This window comes from Arachis stenosperma, chromosome 9 (genome assembly GCF_014773155.1).
Source record: "Arachis stenosperma cultivar V10309 chromosome 9, arast.V10309.gnm1.PFL2, whole genome shotgun sequence".
NCBI classification, from domain to species: domain Eukaryota; kingdom Viridiplantae; phylum Streptophyta; class Magnoliopsida; order Fabales; family Fabaceae; genus Arachis; species Arachis stenosperma.
This window is the reverse complement of record NC_080385.1, coordinates 72,850,631-72,874,516: the sequence shown is the minus strand read 5'-3', so window position 1 is coordinate 72,874,516 and position 23,886 is coordinate 72,850,631. Positions and strand designations below refer to the sequence as shown.

Below are 23,886 nucleotides of genomic sequence, written 5' to 3'. Positions count from 1 at the left end.
TTAAGTTTGATGTCTGGTGAAACTGTATGAGTTTTCACCAAGGGAGGAGGCTTTAGTATTGTACTTTGCATGGAAGTACCTCCTTTGTCAGGGGGTAGTGGAGGTTTAATGACCTTGATAATCATGTAATCCTTCTGTAACCTTTGTGCCAATTCGCCTCTCTCAGTATCAGAGAGGTTTCTTCCAGTAGATAGAGACCATTCCTCTAAAACCTCAGCAAAAGGAATATTGATTTGCAACTTCTTAGAGCCTTCCAAGGATTGTGAGCAGTGTTTGTCCTTGATCTCCTTTTGGGGCATCTGAGAGTGTGGTACTTCAGGCTTTCTTCCCCTAAGAGGGGCGTATAACACTGTACTTCCAGCCTCTTCTTGACCCTCTTCTTCATTTAGTTTCTCAATAGTGAACCACCTTAGGCTCAGCCTCCTTGATATTAATGAGAGCCTTACACTCTTCTCTTGGATTCACTTCTATGTCTCTGAGAAGAGTGTTAGGATGTCTCTGCAGTTTCTGAGGAAGGTTCCTCCGAATAACTGCACTACACTCCTTATTAAGAGCCACTATCTCTACTTCCTTCCAATCCCTATTGTTATTCAGTATTTCCTTCATGAACTTAGCATATGAAGGCATTTATTCAAGAGCCTCTGCAAAGGGAATTTTGATCTTTAGCCTCTTGAAAGCTTTTAAGAATTTGGCAAATTACCTATCCTTTTCTACTTTCTAGAGTCCTTGAGGGTATGGTAACTTGGCCTTGTGCTCAAGAGCCACGAGTGGTGTAGGGTGAGTGTTCATAGTACCTATAGAAGGACTAACAGCTTGCTTAGGAGAGGTGTTCCCAGCACTTACATGTGTCTGGCCTCCCCTGGACTAGCATTCAACGCCTAGGCTACCCATTTCGAGGCGTTGGACGCCCATGCCATCCCTTTCTGGGCATTCATCGCCCTTGATGGTACCTTGGGCTGCAGCTTGGTCATCTTCTACCATTTCTTCCTCTCCCTACCTCTTACTGTTCTGAGTCTGGGTGGTCAGGGTACTCCCTAATCAGATAGCTTGACACTCTTCTCTTATCTGTTTAGACAAGAGCTGTTTAGCCTGGTTCAACCGTGCTTCCATATTCTTGTTGGAGGCTCGGGTCTTTTGCACTGCTTCTTGCAAGCTTAGCACTTATTGTGTGAGAAAGTGCAGCTGCTGGGTTAATGACTCACGTTGCTCAGGAGGCTTTGATTTAGTGGACACTGTCTTGACCTCTCCTTTTATTGAAGTCTCACTAGATGAGTACAGATGCTGATTGTTGGCACTGTCTCAATGAATTCTTGAGCTTTCTCAATTGTCTTTCTCATGTGGATTGAACCACCAACAGAATAGTCTAAGGACATCTTAGCCATATTTGTGAGTCCGTAATAGAAGATGTCTAACTTAACCCATTCTGAAAACATTTTAGTAGGGCATTTCCGTAGCATCATCCTATACCTCCCCCAAGCATCATAAAGGGATTCATTATCTTCTTGGTTGAAGCCTTGAATGTCCAATCTTAGCTGGGTTAGCTTCTTTGAGGAATAGTATTGATTCAAAAACTTTTTCACTAGCTTATTCCATGTGTTCAAGCTTGATTTGGGCTGAGTATCCAACAACCTCTTTGCTTGGCCTTTCACAATAAATGGAAAGAACAACAACCTGTAGACATCCCGGTCTACTCCGTCAATGTACACTGTGTTAGCATATTGCAAGAAATTCACAAGGAATTCTGTGGGCTCTTCCTATAGAAGTCCATGAAACTGACAGTTTTGCTGCACTAGTGTAATTAACTGAGGGTTTAGCTTAAAATTGCTTGCTCTAATGGGAGGTATATTGATACTTCTTCTATAGAAGTCAAGAGTGGGGGCCATATAAGACCGCAAAGTTCTTCTGAACTGTTCATTCCCATTTGGGTCCATAGTGAACTCTTCCTGTTCCTATGCACTCAGTCAAGAAAAAAGAAAATGGGAAGGTAAGTGTCTCTATATTAGAGTATAGAGCACTTCCAGTGAGATGTCTTGAGAAGATAAGAAGAATGGAGGTAGAGGAAGAGATGTGTTCGAATTTTTAGAATTAAAAGGAAAAAAATTAAAATATTTTTATTTTTTTAATTTATTTATTTGATTAATTCGAAAATATGAAAAGAATTAAAAGTTAAGACAACTAATTAACTAACAAGATTTGAAAATTAAATGTGATTTTAAAAGAGGTTTTTGAAAATAGAAGAAAGAAAAAGTCAAACAAAGATTTTGAAATTCAAAATTAAAAGAAGGTAAAGATTTAATATTAAAAAGTTATAATTTTAAAAAGAAAGTAAGATAAGTAAGTTTTAAAATTTAAGAAGAGAGATAAGATAAAGAATTTAAAAAAGATTAAGAAAGATATGATGAAAAAAATTAAAGGTTTGAAAAAAATTTGAAAGATAAGATAAGATTTTATTTTAAAAATTTAAAGTTGGAAAGAGGAAGTCAAACAAAGAAAGATAAGATTTGAAAGATTTGATTTTAAAATTTGAAGATTAAATTTTGAAATTTGAAAATTGAATTTTGAATTTGAATTAAGATAAGATCAGATTTTAAAATTTGAATTTTAAAATTTGAATTTAAAACAAGATAAGATAAAATTTTGAATGTAAAGAGAAAGATAAGACAAAGATTTGAAAAGATAACAAGAAAGTTTAAAATTTGAATTTTTGAATTTTTGAAATTTGAAAAATTAAAAAGACAAACACTAAAAGACACCAAATTTAAAATTGTTTTGAAATCTAAGGACAAAATTTTTGAAATTCTTGGAGGACAAACATAAAAAGACACAAAATTTAAAACTTTTAAAATCAAACAAAGAAGAATAGCAAGAACAATTTGAATACCAAGAAGAACACCAAGAAAAATTTTCGAAAAATTAAAGGAAAGAAAAACCAAGAAACACCAAAAAGACACCAAACTTAAAATTTTTAGGATCAAAGACTCAAATTTTTTGAAAATTAGCAGAAAAACACAAAGAGACACCAAACTTAAAATTTTTAAAAGCAAACAAGGAAAATAACTAGAATAATTCGAATATCAAGAAAGGGAAACATGAACAATTTTGAAAATTTAAACAAAAGGTTAAAAATAGACAGGACACCAAACTTAAAATCTGACATAAGACTCAAGCAAAAGACAAAGATTACAAAGGAAAAAGAAAAGGTTTTGAAAAGTTTTCGAGAAAGAAAATAAGAAAAACAGGTAAAAGAGCAACGAAACCATAAAGAACGCCTAATCTAAGCAACAAGATAGTCCGATAGTTTGTCAATCTCAGAACAATCCGCGACAACGGCGCTAAAAACTTGGTGCACAAAATTGACTCTGTAATATTCGCACAGATAGACCGACAAATGCACCGGGTCATCCAAGTAATACCTCAGGTGAGTGAGGGTTGATCCTACGGAGATTGTCGGATTGAGCAAGCAATGGCTACCTTGTAGATCTCAATCAGGCGAATAGAAAATATAGTTATTGTGGAAAAATGCATAAAAACAGAATAAAGATAGAATTACTTAATTGGTGTAAATTCAGTGATAAGAGAATGGTTGAGGCTTCGGAGATGCTTCCTCCTTTTGGATCAACTTTTCTCACTGTCTACTTCAACTTCTGATGATTCATTCCATGGCAGGATGTAATTGATTAACGCTAGGTCAGCGGTCATTAATCTTCTCTACATCAAATCAAACGCCAGGTCAGTGGTCATCTAATCTGAACGGGGGTGAAGCTCCTACAGTCCAATATCTTGGTGATCCTACTCAAAATGCCACAGACAAGGTCAGATTTTTCAGATCAGAGAATGCTACTCCATGATTCTAGCCTATATCACAAAGGCTCTAATTGCCCCGTACCTCGGCTGAACTGATGTCTCCAAGTCTCCAACGAAGTCGTGGATTAGCCGTCTAAGAGATGTATAATCAAGCTTGTAGTTCAATACTATCCCGTCAATGAGTCGTAAGGACCCATGTAGAATAGGAATGACGGTCAAGTTACACTCCCAATTCATTAGGATAAAGAACGAAGATACATCTTAGAATGGAATCAAGCAGATATTGAAATAGAATAGTGATATTATTAATCCATAAGAATCACCAGAGCTCCTAACCTTAACCTAGGAGGATTAGTTGCTCATAGCTTATAGAAAAGTAATGTAAAACATGTAGAGTGGCCAAGAGCTCCTAACAAGGGTGAACTCTTGTCTATATATACTAATCTAATAAATGAGGATTACCAAAATAGGGTAGAATAGTCTTTTAGTGCGAAAATCCACTTTTGGGGCCCAGTTGGTGAGTGTTTGGGCTGAGCTAGGGGTGACTCCACATGCTAGTACCTTTCTTGGTCATTGAACGCCAACTTTGGACTCCTTTTTGGGCGTTGAGCGCCAGTTGCTCCCTTTTGGGCGTTCAATACCAGGAAGGGGGTGAAGAACTGGCGTTGAATGCCAGTTTTGGAGCATCATTTCTAGAGCAAGTATGAACTATGATATATTGCTAGAAAGCCCTGGATATTAGCCTTCCAATGCCATTGAGAGCGTGCCATTTAGACTTCTATTGCTCCAGAAATGCTTCTTTGAGTGCATCGAGGTTAGAATCCGACAACATCTGTAGTCCTTTCTCTGTCTCTGAATCAGAGTTTTCCAAAGCTCCTCAATTTTAGCCAGAATTTACCTGAAATCATCATAAAACACATCATCTTAAAGTGGAATCCAAAAATGTGAATTTTGCATTAAAACCTATGAAAACATAATGAAACTGAAACAAAACATAACAAAAACTATATGAAAATAATGCCAAAAAGCATATAAAATATGAGCTCATCATTAGCCGCACCTTTCCTGGTCGTTGAACGCCAGCTTGGTGTTCAATGCTAGCAGGGGGCAGAGACCAGAAGCGCGCTTCCCCCTATGGGCGTTCAACGCCCAATCCTGGCACTAAACGCCAGCAAGCAGGCCAAAGTACATACTATTGGGCCTCCAAGTGGATTTAGCACTTATTAGTTTTATCTTATTTTATCGTTGTACTCTTTATTTAAAAATAATATCTTTTAGGTTAAGCATTTATTATTAGGTTAGTATTAAAAGGAAGAGATCAATTAGGTTTAGGATCATCTTCCTTCCGTACCATTTCAGAACCCTGTTTTCTTTGTAAGACATGAGCAACTAAACCTCTTGGTTAAGGTTAGGAACTCTGTTTATTTCTATGAATTAAGATTATTATTTTTCTATTTTAATAAATTTTTGATTCAATTCTAAGGTGTGTTTTCGTTCTTAATCTTATGAAACTGGGTGGAACGGGAGTATGGCCCTTTTTCTGCCCGAGTTCTTGTGATTCTCGGGAGAGTTACCTAGCTTGAACTACAGCTTGAGAACACATCTCCTAGACGGCTAATCCACAACCTAATGGGAATAAGCAACATCTATTCAGCCGGGATCTGGGGTGATTAAGGCCTTTATGGTATAAACTAGCTTTTTGAACTTCGCCCTCCAATCCGAATTGCATGACCACGGGAGTAGCGTTTGATGAGGATCAGAGGAGATTAAATCACTAAGGGATTAGGGTTTAATCACTTACAGTTTGCCATAGAATGAATCATTCATTGTTAAAATAGTTAGTAAGAAGTTTTAATCCAGAAAGATAAACATCTCTGAGACCTTAACTGTTTTCTTATATTGTTTTTACACCAAGCCTTTAATTGCTTTCGTTACTATCCTTTTTTTGCATTTTCAACAACAACCATCTTTTATTGTTTGCCTGACTAAGTCCAATAGGATAACTATTGCTTGCCCAGTCCGACAATCCTTGTGGGATCGATTCACTCACCTGAGGTATTACTTGGATGACCCAGTGCTCTTGTCAGTTAAGTTGTGCAAGTTCTAATTTCGCGAACCAATTTTTTGGCGGCGTTGCTGGGGATTCTATTTTCCTAGTGTCTTTGCACTAGATCCATAAGCTCTGGTTTACAATGTTCTCAGGTGGATGGATTTCAGTTTTCTTCTAAGTTGGGGTTTCGTGAAGTCTCTTCCCCATTGTGGTTGTCCGCTCCACGTTGCCATGGAGGTAGTATGAGTGCATGATCATCATCGTGATATTCTGGCTTAGATTTGGATGTTGTATGTCCGTCTTCCAGACAATCATCTGCCATGATTAGGTGTATACTTGTGGGTCCCCAACAACGACACCAATGTTTCGAATGTTACCTGAAACTGGGTTCCTTTGGGCCTAAACATGAGGTCTAGGCTCCTTTAGGGACAGCATCCGACGTCTACTGGTATCGAGGTGCCGCCATTCGAGTTTCTCGTGAGGACGTATGGGGAGGGGGTGGTACCTACAAGGGACTCCGATCCTTAGGTTAGCAACGGTTTAAGTAGGTTTTTTATAGATTGAGTTCGAAGTATACCTGAGGGTGTCAGTGTATTTTTAGTGGTAGATGTAGAGTCAGTAACCACCCTTTAGAGTAGCTCCACCTTTAATGGTGGATAACCCTTCTTCTTTGTTAGGGAAATCGTTGAGATCTCCTTTCTAGATGACTAGGATAGATTGTAGGAGTTAATTACTGATTCGGGCAAATAGAGTTTATACAACATTGTCGCGCTAGAGCTTGGGTAGGTGTTGATCCATCTGATGTCTGTTGATTGGAATTTACTTGTTTTTGGCCCAGCTAAGTAGCGGGTCAGGGTATGAACATTATTATTATTATTATTATTATTATTATTATTATTATTATTATTATTATTATTATTATTATATGCACCTTAGCTTTTAAAAAAAATATAGATAAGATTTATAGTATTATTTAAAATGTTACTTTGTAAATTTATATAAAGAATGATCTAAATACTTAAGGTAGCATTTAGAAGAGAGACTAAGACTGAGAAATAGAGAATGAAAGATAGAGATTAAAATAAGTCCCAATTTTGTGTTTGGTGTAAAATATATATGACTGAATAATGTATCAGTATTATGTCCGGTTTGAGAAAAAAGTAGAGGCTAAAATATTTGAAATTACTAAAATGCCTTTATTAATTAAAAAATAAATCCCTAAACCAAGCCACATTCAAATTGCTTAAACCAGACAGATTTACAGACAGATTTAGTATTTATTATAGACGAATTTTTGGTTACCGACGAAATTACCGACAAATTTTGTCCCTCTGTAAAAGCCTCGTCGGAAATTATTTACCGACAGATTTTTTCTGTCGGAAAATTACCGACAGATTTTTACCAGTTACCGATAGATTTTCCCTCGGTAAATTCTCACTTCTATTTCCTGGAACGTCGAACTTTCTGACAGATTTTCTGTCAGTAATTAGAGATAGATTTTTTGATAATTACAGACAGATTTTCCGATGAATTTTCTGTCAATAATTACAGACAAATTTTTTGATGGATTTTGCATCGGTAATTAGCAACAGATTTTCTGACAGATTTTTTATCTGTAATTGAAACCTTGAAAAATGATCCCAAACTCTGAATACAGATAGAAATCTGTCTGTAAATCTGTCAGTAAGATCAAATAGCATTTTTTAGATTTTTCATTAAAAAATAAATATAAATTTAAAGAAGTTCATCGTATTATCAAACTAAAAGAAAATTACTATAAACAAGCAAGTCAATATAATTCAAAACTAAACAAAGTATATTGATACCTCCACTATAATAATAAGTAATAGCCCTATATCAATGATAGATAAGAATTTATGCCAATTCGGAAAACTAGATAATGTAATTCCGTTGTGAGTATAGTCCAAACCGTCAATGGATGCTCTCCATCAAAATTCAATCCAAGATATTGTCACAATTCAAATCAATTATAAACCGATAGTATTTAGACTCCCGGGTCGTTCTCCCTAGGAACTAGTGACAACAAGTGCATACAATTTTGGTTGTGAGAGAGCAAAGGGGGTTTCAATGATTGAAAGCACTAAAATAAAGGAATTAATGAACAAGACAAAATTGAAATTAATAAACTAACAAAGGAATAAAAGAACTATGTATGTAATATGAACAAGTAAGCTTTAAAGTGATGGAAAAGTAGTTCAAAACATAAATGAAACCTTGACTTGGGGTGAGTTATGGAACCCTTCCTTGCCATAACCACAACTGTGATAATTATGATGGATTAATCTCACTAAGTCAACCCTTAACATCGAAGGATAAGTTAAGTGAGCATAATTGTTATTAGTCCACAAGTCCTAGCTAACTTACCAAATTAATTGGTAAAAAGCTAGCGTTAGTGGAAACAATAACAACTAACAACCCAAGAATTATCACTAAATGTTGGACATTATGGCTCTAGTAATCCATAAACTCATTTTCCCCAAGCCAAGGGGTGGAAATTACCCCATAATCAAAATTGGCATTTTATCGAACACATAGTGGGCATAAACATAAAACATGGCAAAATGGTAAATTGATGAAAGCTATGAACCATAAATGATCAAAATCAATAAAGGCAACTCAACCAAACATAAAGTAAGCTTCAAATATCAAATTAACCGACTAGAAATCCAAAATTGCAAAACTATATAAATTGGTAAGAGAAATGAAAAGTAGAAGAAAGTGTAGAACAAGTAATGTCATAAAAAGGAAATTAAGGAATACCTACAATGGGAAAGCAAAATCCAAAAGCAAAACTTGAACTATAAAATTCTACATTGAAAACCTAATTAAAACCCTAATGAACTAGAGAGAAAACCCAAGCTAACTACCCTAAAACTACTCCTAAAAACTATTATAAGATGGCTCTCTTTGTTATGTGTTGTTGCTCCTTCATATAGCTCTTCATTTCAGCCTTCAACCTTCAAAAATGGGCAAAGAAAGCCCCCAAAATCGTGAGTCACGTGCATTTTTAATGAAGGCATGCGCCGCCTGTGCGTCCGCACACTTCGCCAAATTTCCACTTATGCGTACGCACAGATGGTTGTGCGCACGCACACTTTCGTGATGCTCTGGATTCGCTCTGCATGGGTTCTTGTGCGTACGCATGTATTCTTGTGCGCACGCACGCGTGGCTGAGCTCTCCTACTTTGTTTTCTTCATGCTTTCTCCCAAATGCATGCTTCTCTTCCATTTCCACCAAGCCGTTTCTACCTTATTCATCTGAAATCACTCACAAATAACATCAAGGTATCGAATGGAAGGTAAACGGAATAAAATTAGTCAAAATAAGTGCAAAAGAGCATGTTTCCACATTTATGTCCAAATTAGGGAGATAATATAAAAGTATGCTATTTGAGTGCTTAAGTGTGAGTTCATGTGCTAGAATCCATCCAATTTGAGTCAAAATATATCATCAAATTTGGACTCATCAATTTCCCCACACTTAAACAATAACATGTCCTCATGCTAAACACATAAAAAGGAGAAGTATAAAAGGGCAAGCAACTTATTCAATGCAACTATCTATATGGATGCAAGTATGTATACACTATATATAGCTATACCTATCTATAGTATCTATATGAAATTTGTGAAAACAAACAATCAAATTCCCAAGCAAGTTTATAGATATATAGGGCTAAGCAAGGAAATAATCCAATGCACTCAAAATCTAAAGAATTGATTTACTCATCAAAATGAAGCAATTTGCAAGAATTCATGATAAGAGGGTTGTAATGGAAACATAGAGTTGAGTGATCGAACCCTCACTAGGTGTGTACACACTCTCAACGCTCGGTGTTTTAGGGTCTAATCACTCAAGTTTCCTCCTAATCATGCTTTCAAGGTTTTTCTTTTCATCTAACAGTCAACAAATATGTGATGCATGAGTGCAAGTATCATGAAGTCTTTAGAGGGTTGTAATGGAGTTAGGGTTAAGGTAGGATAAATATGGCTAAGTGGACTAAGTAATTGGATCTTTGATTAGCTCAAGTGTCCAGCTCAACCTACATCAACCAAATAACAAAATATGCAACCTAACTTCCCATAATCACAGTTTTTATACACATTCATGCATCTTTTTCATCCAAATCCACATATGCATTTCTTATTCATTTTTTTTCTTTTCTTTGGGATGACTTTTGTCCCATCTTATTACATATATTTTTTTCTTTTTCTCTTTTTTTTTTCTATGACAAATGAATATGGTTAAAGCAAATTGATATATGAATGTACACCCATTTTCCAAAAATTTCAATAAAATACACAAAATAAACTTTTTCATTCACTACCAATGTTTCCCATAACTTCCTCCACACTTAAATGAAACACACACCTTCAACCTAAGCTAATCAAAGATGCAATTCAAGGTGATTCATGGTTTTTCCGCTTAAGATTGTAATGTGCTAACAATTAGAACAAAGGGGATTAAGAGGCTCAAAAGGGGTTAACAAAGGTAGATGCGAGGGTAGGTCCATATGGGTGAGTGAGTTTAATATAAAAATAGCCTCAATCATGCTAAATGCATTCAAAACATCAAACATTGGAAATAAAGAATCAAGCAAAACCAAGATTACAATCATAGAAGGAGCATAGCACACAAAGTTATTTCCTATATATGTATGTATATATGTTGTGATGGATGCAATTTTAAAATCTTTCCTAGTTCTATTCATAATTTTCAACATCGCAAAAACTAACATGAACAATTAGGACAAAATTGAACTAGGCACTATGCTATTCACATCATCCAATCATAACTTTTAACTATAAATATATACCATGCTAATGTAATATATATATATTAACTAGAGTAAGGATGTGATGAGCGGATATTTTATACGCTTTTTGGGGGTAATTTCATGTAGATTTTAGCATGTTTTTATTAGTTTTTAATAGAATTTTAATAGTTTTTAAGCAAAAATCATATTTCTGGACTTTAATATGAGTTTGTGTGTTTTTCTATGATTTCTGGTATTTTCTGGCTGAAATTGAGGGAGCTGAGCAAAAATCTGATTTAGGCCTGATTTAGGCTGAAAAAGGACTGCTGATGCTGTTGGATTTTGACCTCTCTGCACTCGGAATGGATTTTTTAGAGCTACAAGAGTCTAATTGGCGCGTTCTCAATTGAGTTGGAAAGTAGACATCCAGGGCTTTCCAGCAATATATAATAGTCCATACTTTGCGTGAAGATAGACGACGTAAACTGGCGTTTAACGCCAGTTCCATGTTGTAGTCTGGCGTCCAGCGCCAGAAACACGTCACGAACCAGAGTTGAACGCCAGAAACACGTTACAACTTGGCGTTCTACTCCAGAAACAGCCCAGGCATGTGAGAAGCTTAAGTCTCAGCCCCAGCATACACCAAGTGGGCCCCAGATGCGAATTTCTGCACTATTCATCTTAGTTTACTCATTCTCTGTAAACCTAAGTTACTAGTTTAGTATTTAAACAACTTTTAGAGACATATTTTGTATCTCATGATATTTTTAGATCTGAATTTTATACTCTTTGACGGCATGAGTCTTTAAACCCCATTGTTGGGGTGAGGAGCTCTACAGCGTCTCGATGAATTAATGCAATTATTTCCGTTTCTCATTCAAATATGCTTGTTCCTATCTAAGATGTTCATTCGCGCTTTACTATGAAGGATGTGATGATCCGTGACATTCATCACCTTCCTCACCCCATGAACGTGTGCCTGACAACCACCTCCATTCTACATCAGATTGAATGAGTATCTCTTAGATTCCTTAATCAGAATCTTCGTGGTATAAGCTGGAATTGATGGCGGTATTCATGAGAATCCGGAAAGTCTAAACCTTGTCTGTGGTATTCCGAGTAGGATTCTGGGATTGGATGACTGTGACGAGCTTCAAACTCGCGAGTGTTGGGCGTGATGACAAACGCAAAAGAATCAATGGATTCTATTCCGACATGATCGAGAACCAACAGCTGATTAGCCGTGCTGTGACAGAGCATTTGGACCATTTTCACTGAGAGGATGGGAAGTAACCATTGACAACGGTGACACCCTACATATAGCTTGCCATGGAAGGAGCCTTGCAAATTCTGAAAATAAGAAAGCAGTATGTTGCAGAGATTCAGAGGACAAAGCATCTCTAAAACTCCAACATATTCTCCATTATTAAGTAACAATTATTTATTTTATGCTCTTTTATTTTTCGTAATTCAAACTAATAATTATAATTGTTATCCTGACTAAGAATAATAAAATAACCATAGCTTGCTTCAAGCCAACAATCTCCGTGGGATTCGACCCTTACTCACGTAAGGTATTACTTGGACGACCCAGTGCACTTGCTGGTTAGTTGTGCGAAGTTGTAAGAAATATTGATTTTGATATTGGCATTACAATTTCGTGCACCAGGATGCAATAGTCGAAAATACTAACAAATATCTACAAGAAACATAATAAAAGAAAACAAAAAATGAAAGTGCTAAGTGTTTGGAAAAAGAAAGTTTACTCCCAAAATGGCGAATCCTCCCCCACACTTAAGCTTTGCACGGTCCTCTGTGCACGAACACAATCCGGGGGAATTGTCTCTAAGCATTCCACCTTCAGCTGGTGGATGCATGGGCTCGGGTTGTAGGAAACTTGCCAAGCTCAATACATTCTTGACATCTCCCTTTTCGGTATCCTCCTCCTCTCCCGGCTCCTTGCCTTTATGTCTCATCCTCAAAAAGAATGAATAAATTATAAGTAAAAAGCATAGGGCAAGTAGCACAAAAAGGTAAAGGAGGGAGTAAATAAGCATCTAATTGAGGAAGTTTTCATAATGGTGAGGTATGATGAAAATGAGATAAGCCGTGTGTGTTTTCCAATTATTCGTGCGGTTGGAACACACACAACGGCCAGTTAAAAGGGCATCCACACAAGGAAAAAGTAAGCATGTGCTTCTCAATTATATGGCCTAGGTAGCAATTGAAGAATAAGGAAAACTTTAGACACAAGCAAACCTAGGTAACCACAAAAGTGAATTGAGTAATTGGAATATTGGATGTTGAACTTGTGCAAGTGAAAGCACGAGATTGATATAAAATTACACAATAAACAACAACCAATCTATCAATGAAAAGAAAATCACTTTTTCATAATGAAACATCAAGAAAAAGTCACATGGGAAAGATACTTGTTACAAAACGTGACAAGTTTGATAAGAATCAAGTTGAGACACTCAAACAAATGCAAAGCATTAACAAGGAATAAGTACCGGTCATGTAATGAAGTTAATATGAAAATCATGATGAACAAGTAATTTCAACTCAATTCACTTAATTCAATGCACTTATATAATTTGTCCTAGTGGTACAATCAAAACATAAGTCTTCCAACCCACTAGGTACTAGTAAATTAAGGCAAAGTATAAGTGCATTGGTGAAAACTTCAAACAACAAGCAACCCAATCAAACAACAATCAAACACTTGCAATTTATTTAATTACTAAAATGAAAAATGAAATGCAATGAAGATTAAGTAAGACAAGAGGAAAAACATTGGAAAAGCAAGAAAAAAGAGGGATGGAGGAGGCGAAAGTGCGTTAGGGCTTAAAGAAAAGCACAAACAAAATCTTCCCAAAACAGCAGTTGTGCGTACGCACAGGTATGTGTGCGTACGCACACTTGGCAAAACAGGGGTTGTGTGCGCTCGCACGAGGTGTGCAAGTGCTCCAAATAGAACGGGGATATAGAGGTGTGCGCACTCACAGAACAAAATTGTTTCTTTTAGATGAAGGATCATGTGTGCGTGCGCACACAGGTCTGTGCGCACGCACAGAAGCAAGAAGGGGTGCAGGCGCACAACCTGTGCTAACCCTCCCCCCAGAGGGACTGCAAGCTTGCGTGCGGACGCACAATGCTGTGCACTCGCACAAAGTGGCGAAAAGATGGTATGTGTGCGTACGCACGAGCAGGTGTGCATGCACAGGTGCCCTGTTTTGCAAAAATTAACTGAGAGTATTTAGACTCCCGGGTCGTTCTCCCTAGGAACTAGTGCCAATAAGTGCACAATTTTGGTTGTGAGAGTCAAAGGGGTTTTCAATAATTGAGAACAAACAAAATAAAGGAATTAAAGAACAAGACAAAATTGCAATTAATAAACTAATAAAAGAACTAAAGAACTATGTATGTAGTATGGACAAGTAAAGCTATAAAGTGATGGAAAGATGGTTCAAAACATAAATACAACCTTGACTTGGGATGAATTATGGAATCCCTTTCTTGCCATAACCACAACTATGATAATTATCATGAGTTAATCTCGCTTAGTTAACCCCTAGCATCGAGGAGTAAGTCAAGCAAGGATAATTGACCTTAATCCATAAGTCCTAGCCAACTTACCAAACTAGTTGATAAAAGGCTAGCTTTAATGGAAACAAGAGTCAACTAACTCCCCAAGAATTACCACTAAATGTTGGACATTATGACTCTAGTAATCCATAAACTCATTTTCCCCAAGCCAAGGGGTGGAAATCTACCCCAAAACTAAGATTGGCATTTCATCAAACACTTAATGGGCATAATCATAAAACATGGCAAAATTGGTAAATTAATGAAAGCTATGAACCATAAATGATCAAAAGTAATAAAACCAACTCAACAAACATATAAAAGCCATCACACATCAAATTAAACAACTAGGAATCAAAATTGCAAGACGATGTAAATGTTGACAAAAGAGAGTAAAATATATGAAAGTGTAAAACAAGTAGTGAAATTGAAAGAGAAATTAAAGAAATACTTACAATAAAATTGCTAGAATCCAAAACCAAACTTGAAGTATAAAATGCTACAAACCCTAACTAAAACCCTAAGAGAGAATTTCCTAATACTACTCCTACTTCTACTATGTGTTTCTTCCTAAACTAAGATGGCCCTCCAAGCTAATGTTGAATTCCCCTTCATATAGCCTTTGATTTCAGCATCCAAGCCTTCAAAAATGGGCTAAAAGAGCCCCAAAACGTGAAGCCACGTGACTTTTTAATGGAGGCACGCGCTGGTACCTTTGCGGATGCACAGATGTGTGTGTCCGCACACTTCATTGAATTTCCTCCTGTGCGTACGCACAGAGGGTCGTGCGCACGCACGCGTACTAATTTCCGCTTTGTGCGTACGCACACATCCTCGTGCGCACGCACGCATGGCTAAGCTCTTCTCCTTTGTTTTCTTCGTGTTTTGTCCCTTTGTACATGCTTGCTTCCACTTTTGGCCATCCATTCATGCCTCTAGGACCTGAAATCACTCAACAAACATATGATGGCATCGAATGGAATAAAAGTGGGATAAAATTGCTCAATTTAAGCACAAAAATGCATATTTTCACATTTAGGTTCAATTTAGGGATCAAACACAAAAGTATGCTATTATGTCGCTTAAGTGTAGGTTTATGTGATGAAATCTACTCAAATCAAGCTAAAATATATCAGAAAATATGGACTCATCAATTCCCCCACACTTAAACAATAGCATGTCCTCATGCTAAACCAATAAGGAGAATGTCAAAAGGGAAACAACTTATTGAATGCAACTACCTATATGCATGCAAGTATGTATATATTATATATAACTATATAGACTATAGTATCCTATTGGGTTGGTGAAAACAAACAATCAAATTTCCAAGCAAGTATATAGACATATAGGGCTAAGCAAAGGAATAATCCAATGCACTCAAGATCTAAAGAATTGATTTAACTCATCAAAATGAAGCAACTTGCAAGAATACATGATAAGAAGTATGGAAACATAGAGTCGAGTGATCGAACCCTCACTTGGTGTGTATACACTCTTAACGCTTGGTGTTTTAGGATCAACTCACTCGAGTCTCCTCCTAATCATGCTTTTAAGGATTTGCTTTTCATCTAACAATCAATAAATATGTGATGCATGAGTGCAAGTATCATGAGGTCTTATTAGGGTTGTAATGGGGTTAGTGTTAAGGTAGGGTAAATATGGCTAACTGGACTAAGGAATTAAATCTTTGATTAGCTCAAGTGTCCAACTTAACTTATATCAACCAAATCACAAACTATGCAACCAAACTTCCCATTTCCTTTTTATACACATTCATGCATCTTTTTCATCCAAATCCACATATGCATTTCTTATTCATCAATTTTTTTTCTTAGGGCAACTTTTGTCCCTTCTTATTATTTTTCTATATATATTTTTTTCTATTTCTTTTTGTTTTTCTATGACAAATACATATGGTTAAAGCAAATTGATACATGAATGTGCACCCATTTTAAAAATTTTTCTTTTTCAATTCATACCCAATACAAACTTTTTCATTCACTACCAATGTTTCCCAAAATTTCTCCCACACTTAAATGAAACACACTCCTCAACCTAAGCTAATCAAAGATGCAATTCAAGGTAATTCATAGTTTTCCGCTTAGGGTTGTGATGTGCTAACAATTAGAACAAAGGGGATTAAGAGGCTCAAAATGGGTTAACAAATGTAGATGCAAGGGTAGGTCCATATGGGTGAGTGAGTTTAATACAAAAATGGCCTCAATCATGCTAAATGCATTCAAAACATCAAACATTAGAAATAAAGAATCAAGCAAAATCGAGATTACAATCATAGAAGGAGAAAGGCACACAATGAACAAAATTAGTGGTTAAAGATTGTAACCACTCATTAAAGCTCAAAAACTCACAAGGTATTTTGTTCTTTCTCTCTTCTATATTCCATAAAAATTCATTCAATCAAGTTTAAAAACAATTTTCTAAATCAATTCACTAGAATTCCCTTAAACAAAATTCTTGGAAAATTTGTATTGTTTTTCACCAAAATTATTTCCTATATATGTATGCATGTATGTTGTGATGGATGCAAAATTTTTATAAATTTCCTAGTTCTTTCCTAATTTTCAACAAGCAAAAAGTAATATGAACAATTAGGATCAAAATGAACTAGGCATAAGCTATTTACATCATCCAATCACAAATTCTATCTATAAATATATACCATGCAAATGATGCAAAAAGCAATAGATATAAACTATGAAGAAAATGCAATGCAACAATAAAAAACACTCTAAATATCTACAAGAAACATTGGAAAAGAAAACAAAAATTAAAGTGCAAAGTGTTTGGAAAAGAATGTTTACTCCCCCAAAAGTCGTGATCCTCCCCCACACTTAAGCGTTGCGTGGTCCTCCGTGCACGAACATAATCCAGGGAGAATGGCTCTAAGGTCCTCCACCTTCAACTGGTGGATGCGGGGGGCTCGGGTTGTGGCGAAATCTCCAAGTCCAATGCGGGCTTGGAATCTCCATTCTTGGTGTCCTCCTCCTCTCCCGGCTCTTTGCCAGTATGTCTCATCCTCAAAAAACGAATGAACTATAATTAAGAATCATTGGGCAAGTAGCACAAAAGGCAAAGGAGAGAGTAAATAAGCATCTAATTGAGGAATTTGGCATAGTGGTATAGAATGCACACAACGGCCGGCTAACGTGGCATCCGCACAAAAAAGTAAGCATATGTTCCTCAATTAGATAACCTAGGTTGCAAGTGGAAAATGAGCAAAACTTAAGGCATAAGCAACCCTAGGTAACTATGAAAGTGAATTGAGTGATTAAGATATTGGCTATTGTAATTGTGCAAGTTAAAGCGCAATATTGATATAAAGTATAACAATGAACAACAACCAATTCAATAATGAAGGGAAACTCCCTATTCATCATGAAGCATAATGAAAAAGTCAAATGGAAGGGTACTTGTTATAAAAAGTGATAAGCTTGGAAAGAATCAAGTTAGGTCACTCAAACAAATGCAAAGCATTAACAAGGAACAAGTACTGGACATGTGATGAATTTGATATGAAAATCATGATGAACAGGTAATTTCAACTCAAATCACTTAATCCAATGCACTTATATAATTTGTCCTAGTGGTATAATCAAAACATGAGTATTCAAAGCCACTAGGTGATGTGTGGAAAACGATCCAACACAAAACTCACCGGCAAGTGTACCGGGTCGCATCAAGTAATAATAACTCACATGAGTGAGGTCGATCCCACAGGGATTGAAGGATTGAGCAATTTTAGTTTAGTGGTTGGTTTAGTCAAGCGAATCAAGTATTGGTTGAGTGATTTGTGTTTAGCAGGAAGTAAATGACAGTAAATGTAAAGGGGGAAGGGATAAGTGCAGTAAATTAAAGAACAGGAAAGTAAATTTTGCAGAATCTTAAAGAACAGGAAAGTAAATGACTGAAACTTAAAGTGCAAGAAATGTAAATTGCAGTAACTTAAATGGCAAGAAATGTAAATTGCTTGAATGTATAAGGGATTTGAGGACTGGGATTGCAGAATCTAAACAAAGAGAAAGTAAATTGCAACAATTAAGAGAGCAGAAATTGAATTGGAAGCAATGAGGATTCAAACAGAGATTGAAATTAAAATGCAGCAAGGTTCACAGAAGAACCAAAAGTAAAATGGGGTCTCAGGTCTCAAGAGACTAGGTAGCAGAGCCTAGATCTCTATTTGCCTTCCCAGATCCAAGTTCACAAAGCAATTGACAGAAAATTAAAGAAGAAGCAGTAAAGGAACAGAAATGAAATTCAATTGTGCATGAAAAGATTTGAAGAGATTTTGAATGGGAATTGAGACAGAATTTCCTCAATTTCTCACACCCAAAACTCAGAAAAAGGAGAGTGAAATTGGCCGAGCAAACACGAGGAAGGAGATCAATCAATTCTTCCTTAATCCTCTGAACTCTCGGTCAAGTCTCTCAAGAACAATTGTAAGAAATTCAAAGCTCAAAGAAAGTGCAAAATTCAAAAGTCAAGCTAAAGGTAAGTGAAAAGGTAAGTAAAAGTGAAAAGTAAAGTCCTAATTACATCAAACTAGCTCCTATTTATACACTTTCTATTCTTGGATTTTGGGATTTGGATGGGCTTTTGATTTGGTGAAGAAATGAATTAAAATGGGGATTTAATTTGAATTTTCGGCCTATGAGAAGTTGCTCCCAGGAGGCTGCCCTGCCCTTGCGGAGGGCAGGGCAGAAAATTGATGCTTGGTGCGTGCTTGGCGCGGAAGATTGGTGCGGCTTGGTGCGGCCTGGTGCGCAGAACGCTGCCCTGCCCGCGCGGAGGGCAGGGCAGGAAAAATTGGTGCGCCAGAATTGTTTCTTGGTGCGCCAGATCCATGCACCAACAAAATGCTACCCTGCCCTCGCGGAGGGCAGGGCAGTGTTTCCACTTTGATGTCCCGTGTTCGAAACACGGCTGGAACACACGCTCAATTAATTTCCTTGGTTTCTTGGCACGGCAATCAACCTTAGTTCCTTGCTTCTTCCTTGTTCCGTGTTCGATTCTTGTGGCATGCATGGGTGACATTTTTCCTTTGATTTTCTTCCTTGGTGAGCCCGATACTGCCCTTGTGGAGGGCAGGGCAAGGTTCTCTTCTTCTTGGTTCCAAGGCACAATTTTGTGCTCTGCCCTTGTAGTGGGCAGGGCAGATGATGAGCGGATAATTTGTATACTTTTTGGCATTGTTTTTAGTATGTTTTTGATATGATATAGTTAGTTTTTAGTATATTTTTATAAGTTTTTAGTTAAAAATCACTTTTCTGGACTTTACTATGAGTTTGTGTGTTTTTCTGTGATTTCAGGTATTTTCTGGCTGAAATTGAGGGACCTGAGCAAAAATCTGATTCAGAGACCAAAAAGGACTGCAGATGCTGTTGGATTCTGACCTCCCTGCACTCGAAGTGGATTTTCTGGAGCTACAGAAGCCCAACTGGCGCGCTCTCAACGGCGTTGGAAAGTAGACATCCTGGGCTTTCCAGCAATATATGATAGTCCATACTTTGCCCAAGATTTGATGGCCCAAACCGGCGTTCAAAGTCACCTCAAGAAATCCCAGCGTTAAACGCTGGAACTGGCACCCAAATGGGAGTTAAACGCCCAAACTGGCACCAAAGCTGGCGTTTAACTCCAAGAGGAGTCTCTGCACGAAATTTGCTTCATTGCTCAGCCCAAGCACACACCAAGTGGGCCCGGAAGAGGATTTCTATGTCATTTACTTATTTCTGTACACCCTAGGCTACTAGTTTCTTATAAGTAGGACCTTTTACTATTGTAGAGAAATCTTTTGATCACTTTTAGATCTCTAGATCATCTTTGGACATTTCAGTTCTTAGATCATTGGGAGGCTGGCCATTCGGCCATGCCTAGACCTTGTTCTTATGTATTTTCAACGGTGGAGTTTCTACACACCATAGATTAAGGTGTGGAGCTCTGCTGTACCTCGAGTATTAATGCAATTACTATTGTTCTTCCATTCAATTCCACTTGTTCTTTTACCAAGATATCACTTGTTCTTCAACATGATGAAGGTGATGATTGACGCCCATCACCATTCTCACTCATGAACAAGGTGACTGACAACCATTCTTGTTCTACACGCATTTGAGGCTTAGTGAATATCTCTTGGATTTCTGATTGCACGATGCATGGTTGATCACCTGACAACCGAGTGCTCGCCTGACAAACGAGCCAGCCATTCCGTGAGATCAGAGTCTTCGTGGTATAGGCAAGAACTGATGGCAGCATTCAAGAGAATCCGGAAGGTCTAACCTTGTCTGTGGTATTCTGAGTAGGATTCAATGATTGAATGACTGTGACGTGCTTCAAACCTGTAACCTACTGGGCGTTAGTGACAGACGCAAAAGAGTTATTCTATTCCGGTAGGGGAGGGAACCAAACCGGTGATTGGCAGTACTGTGACAGAGTGCGTGCATTAGCTTTCACTGCGCGGATGGGAGGTAGCTGCTGACAACAGTGAGACCCTACACGAGCTTGCCATGGAAAGGAGTAAGAAGGGTTGGATGAAGGCAGTAGGAAAGCAGAGAGACGGAAGGGAAGGCATCTTCATACGCTTGTCTGAAGCTCTTACACCAATGATATACATAAGTATCACTATCTTTATCTTTTATATTATTTTTCGTTCATCACCATATACATCTGAGTTTGCCTGACTAAGATTTACAAGATGACCATAGCTTGCTTCAATACTAACAATCTCCGTGGGATCGACCCTTACTCACGTAAGGTTTATTACTTGGACGACCCAGTGCACTTGCTGGTTAGTTGTGCGAAGTTGTGTAATGCCATGGTATTGAGCGCACCAAGTTTTTGGAGCCATTACCAGGGATTATGAGAGTTGTGAAAAGTATAGTTCACAATTTCGCGCACCAAGTTTTTGGCGCCGTTGCCGGGGATTGTTCAAGTTTTGAGCAAGCTTTTGGTAACTTCAGTGCCAAGATCCGGCAACAACATCAAGTTGTTGGTGTTATTGCCCGGGATTGTTTAGGCTGGACAACTGACGGTTCATCTTGTTGCTTAGATTAGGTATTTATTTTTTTTTTTCGAAATTCTTGAAGATGAATTCTAGAGTTTCATGATGATTTGTTGAAATCTGGCTGGCTGAGAAGCCATGTCTAATCTCATTGGACCGAGGTTTCAACTTATCACCACAAGAGCTTGTTGATTTCTTACCAATCTTGCTCTTGGAGCAGTGATTTGCTAAGGCTTGGCTGGCCTCTGGCCATGTCTAGTGTTTTGGACCGAAGCTTTCTTTGAAAGTTTGGCTGGCTTTGAAGCCATGTCTAATTCCTGGACCGGAGTCTTAGACTAGCATTGCACTGATTCCTGGAATTCTCATTAAGAATTTTGATGTTTTCACTTAATTTTCGAAAAAAAATACAAAAAAATTTACAAAATCATAAAAACCAAAAATATTTGATGCTTCTTGCTTAAGTCTAGTGTCTCATCTTAAGTTTGGTGTCAATTGCATGCATTCATTCATGTGTCTTAAGGATCTTCAAGTACTTCTTGATGATTTTTATGTTCTAATCTTTGAACTCTATTGACTTGAAGTATTTTGTGTGTCTCATATGCATTCTCATATTATTAGTGTCAGTAGTATACAAACTGCTAAGTTTGGTGTCTAGCATGCATTGTTATTTGATTCTTGTTGCATTTTGATTATTAAAAATCCAAAAAATATTTTTAATTTGTGTCTTTTCAAGTCAATGATGCAAAGAATTGAAGATTCAGAACATGTTGTAGAGGAATTATACAGAAAAAGCTGAGCATTCAAAAATGCCCAGTGAAGAAGGCAAACTGGCGTTTAAACGCCAGCCAGGGTACCTGGTTGGGCGTTTAACGCCCAAAGAGGTAGCATTTTGGGCGTTAAACGCCAGAATGTATACCATTCTGGGCGTTTAACGCCAGGATGGTGCTAGGAGGAAGATTTTGTTTTCAAATCAATTTTTTTCAAGTTTTTCAAAATCAAATCTTTTTCAAATCATATCTTTTCAATCAAATGTTTTCAAAATCAATTTCTTTCCTTTTTTTTAGATACTTACTAACAATTAATGATTTGATTGAACATCTCAAATTTGTTGCCTTTTCTGTTGAGAAAGGTTTTTATGTTTGAATCATATCTTTTCTTGTTAGGCAAGTCATTAATTTTTAAAATCAAATCTTTTCAAATTGTTTTCAAATCATATCTTTTAAAATTGTTTTCAAATCATATCTTTTCAATCAAATGTTTTTAAAACCAATCATATCTTCTTAACCACATCTTTTTCAAAATAGTTTTCAATCAAATCTTTTTAACTTCTAATTTCAAATTCTTTTTCAAAAATCACTTGATTTCTTTTTCACTTTTTTTTTCGAAAATCAATTAATGTCTTTCAAAAATGTTTTCAAAATATTTTAATTAATTTTCGAAAAATTACTTCCCTCCTTCTCACATCCTTCTATTTATGGAGTACCACTCCTTCTCAATGCACAAATTCGAACCTTATCTATTAAAAGTTCGAATTCTCCTTCTCCTTCTTCTATTTCTCTTTTCCTCTGACACCTAAAGGAATCTCTATACTGTGACATAGAGGATTCCACATCTTCTTGTTCTCTTCTCTTTCATATGAGCAGGAGCAGAGACAAAGGCATTCTTGTTGAAGCTGATCCTGAACCTGAAAGGACCTTGAAGAGAAAGCTAAGAGAAGCCAAAGCACAACTCTCTTTAGAGGACCTGACTGAATTCTTCAAAGAAGAAGAGCACATGGCAGCCGAAAACAACAAACAATGCCAACAATGCAAGGAAGGTGCTGGGTGACTTCACTGCACCTACTCCCGACTTCTATGGGAGAAGCATCTCTATCCCTGCCATTGGAGCAAACAACTTTGAGCTTAAGCCTCAATTAGTTTCTCTAATGCAATAGAATTGCAAGTTTCATGGACTTCCAATGGAAGATCCTCATCAGTTCTTAGCTGAATTCTTGCAAATCTGTGACACAGTCAAGACTAATGGGGTTAACCCTGAGGTCTATAGACTGATGCTATTCCCTTTTGCTGTAAGAGACAGAGCTAGAATATGGTTGGATTCTCAACCTAAAGAAAGCCTGGACTCTTGGGAAAAGCTAGTCAATGCCTTCTTGGCAAAGTTCTTTCCACCACAAAGATGGAGTAAGCTTAGAGTGGAAGTCCAAACCTTCAGACAGAAGGATGGAGAATCCCTCTATGAAGCTTGGGAAAGATACAAACAATTAATCAGAAGATGTCCTTCAGACATGCTTTCTGAATGGAGCATCATAGGTATTTTCTATGATGGTCTCTCTGAACTATCTAAGATGTCCTTGGATAGCTCTGCTGGAGGATCTCTTCATCTGAAGAAGACGCCTGCAGAAGCTCAAGAATTGATTGAAATGGTTGCAAATAACCAATTCATGTACACTTCTGAAAGGAATCCTGTGAACAATGGGACTAGTCAGAAGAAAGGAGTTCTTGAGATTGACACTCTGAATGCCATATTGGCTCAGAACAAGATATTGACTCAACAAGTCAATTTGATCTCTCAAAGTCTGTCTGGAATGCAAAATGCACCAAACAGTACAAAGGATGCTTCATCTGAGGAAGAAGCTTATGATCCTGAGAACC

General features: G+C 37.1%; 1 non-coding gene across 1 annotated transcript; it reads right to left on the bottom strand.

The window, feature by feature from the left end:
• Positions 1–23,417: 23,417 nt before the first annotated feature.
• Positions 23,418–23,525, bottom strand: LOC130952994 (small nucleolar RNA R71). Its single transcript, XR_009075168.1, has one exon. It is a non-coding gene; the product is annotated as a small nucleolar RNA R71 (small nucleolar RNA).
• Positions 23,526–23,886: the final 361 nt, after the last annotated feature.